Source organism: Electrona antarctica, assembly GCF_951216825.1.
Source record: "Electrona antarctica genome assembly, chromosome: 16".
Classification (NCBI taxonomy): domain Eukaryota; kingdom Metazoa; phylum Chordata; class Actinopteri; order Myctophiformes; family Myctophidae; genus Electrona; species Electrona antarctica.
The window spans coordinates 1,777,939-1,780,444 of record NC_136797.1 but is presented as its reverse complement, the minus strand read 5'-3'; the positions used below and the strand labels follow the sequence as shown (position 1 = coordinate 1,780,444).

Below are 2,506 nucleotides of genomic sequence, written 5' to 3'. Positions count from 1 at the left end.
TGTCTGCAGTCTACACAACATGTTGTCTGCCGTCTACACAACATGTTGTCTGCAGTCTACACAACATGTTGTCTGCCGTCTACACAACATGTTGTCTGCAGTCTACACAACATGTTGTCTGCCGTCTACACAACATGTTGTCTGCCGTCTACACAACATGTTGTCTGCCGTCTACACAACATGTTGTCTGCCGTCTACACAACATGTTGTCTGCCGTCTACACAACATGTTGTCTGCCGTCTACACAACATGTTGTCTGCCGTCTACACAACATGTTGTCTGCCGTCTACACAACATGTTGTCTGCCGTCTACACAACATGTTGTCTGCCGTCTACACAACATGTTGTCTGCCGTCTACACAACATGTTGTCTGCCGTCTACACAACATGTTGTCTGCCGTCTACACAACATGTTGTCTGCCGTCTACACAACATGTTGTCTGCCGTCTACACAACATGTTGTCTGCCGTCTACACAACATGTTGTCTGCCGTCTACACAACATGTTGTCTGCCGTCTACACAACATGTTGTCTGCCGTCTACACAACATGTTGTCTGCCGTCTACACAACATGTTGTCTGCCGTCTACACAACATGTTGTCTGCCGTCTACACAACATGTTGTCTGCCGTCTACACAACATGTTGTCTGCCGTCTACACAACATGTTGTCTGCCGTCTACACAACATGTTGTCTGCCGTCTACACAACATGTTGTCTGCCGTCTACACAACATGTTGTCTGCCGTCTACACAACATGTTGTCTGCCGTCTACACAACATGTTGTCTGCCGTCTACACAACATGTTGTCTGCCGTCTACACAACATGTTGTCTGCCGTCTACACAACATGTTGTCTGCCGTCTACACAACATGTTGTCTGCCGTCTACACAACATGTTGTCTGCCGTCTACACAACATGTTGTCTGCCGTCTACACAACATGTTGTCTGCCGTCTACACAACATGTTGTCTGCCGTCTACACAACATGTTGTCTGCCGTCTACACAACATGTTGTCTGCCGTCTACACAACATGTTGTCTGCCGTCTACACAACATGTTGTCTGCCGTCTACACAACATGTTGTCTGCCGTCTACACAACATGTTGTCTGCCGTCTACACAACATGTTGTCTGCCGTCTACACAACATGTTGTCTGCCGTCTACACAACATGTTGTCTGCCGTCTACACAACATGTTGTCTGCAGTCTACACAACATGTTGTCTGCCGTCTACACAACATGTTGTCTGCAGTCTACACAACATGTTGTCTGCCGTCTACACAACATGTTGTCTGCCGTCTACACAACATGTTGTCTGCCGTCTACACAACATGTTGTCTGCCGTCTACACAACATGTTGTCTGCCGTCTACACAACATGTTGTCTGCAGTCTACACAACATGTTGTCTGCCGTCTACACAACATGTTGTCTGCAGTCTACACAACATGTTGTCTGCCGTCTACACAACATGTTGTCTGCCGTCTACACAACATGTTGTCTGCCGTCTACACAACATGTTGTCTGCCGTCTACACAACATGTTGTCTGCCGTCTACACAACATGTTGTCTGCCGTCTACACAACATGTTGTCTGCCGTCTACACAACATGTTGTCTGCCGTCTACACAACATGTTGTCTGCCGTCTACACAACATGTTGTCTGCCGTCTACACAACATGTTGTCTGCCGTCTACACAACATGTTGTCTGCCGTCTACACAACATGTTGTCTGCCGTCTACACAACATGTTGTCTGCCGTCTACACAACATGTTGTCTGCTGTCTACACAACATGTTAAGGTAAGGTAAGGTTGTCGGGGCTAGAGGGCAAGCTACACAAATGATTTGGCCACAGCCAAAACCTTCCTCACAACACACACACAACCACACACACACACAACCACAACCACAACCACACACACACACACACACACACACACACACAACCACACACACACACACACACACACACACACACACACACACACACACACACACACACACAGTCCGGCAGTCGAGGTGCACGGGTGGGACATTTGGTATATGGTCTTTTTTATTGGCCTAAAATATTGTCTATATACAGACATGCATGGATCCACTTGCTGACCGGCTGAACGTATAGAGGGTATGCATGTGACATCATCATCAGACCAGGAAGTTATGCGGGAACACCTACTGAGTGGCAAAAAACTACTGTCTGGCCTTGACAGCCCAGACATCCAAACAGAAAAGTCCTATTTGATTGCATTAAATTACTTTAAACAACATTAAATTAACGTTGTCACTCACTTTGCCACTCGATCTGCCATTCACTTTATGCTTTTTTATATGGGTTTCTTGTGACCCTACCATTAATAATGACATCCTATGGGAGGCAAAGATGTAAACAATGTCAAACTTTCCTTTTGCTTTAAGTAGCATGTGACTTTGTCAAACTAGTGGGTTTTCATGATTCTGAATCCATTCCAAGCATTAGTTTAGCACAAAATACACTCCTTGGGCTAAAAA

The 2,506-nt window shown here is 46.0% G+C and overlaps 1 protein-coding gene across 1 annotated transcript in view; it reads right to left on the bottom strand.

The window, feature by feature from the left end:
* The window catches only part of LOC306940278 (secretory carrier-associated membrane protein 1-like), a gene marked incomplete at its 3' end in the record, with an annotated part of 72,540 nt that overhangs the window by 6,377 nt on the left and 63,657 nt on the right, over nucleotides 1-2,506 (bottom strand). The gene's annotated exons all lie outside the window — the stretch shown is intronic.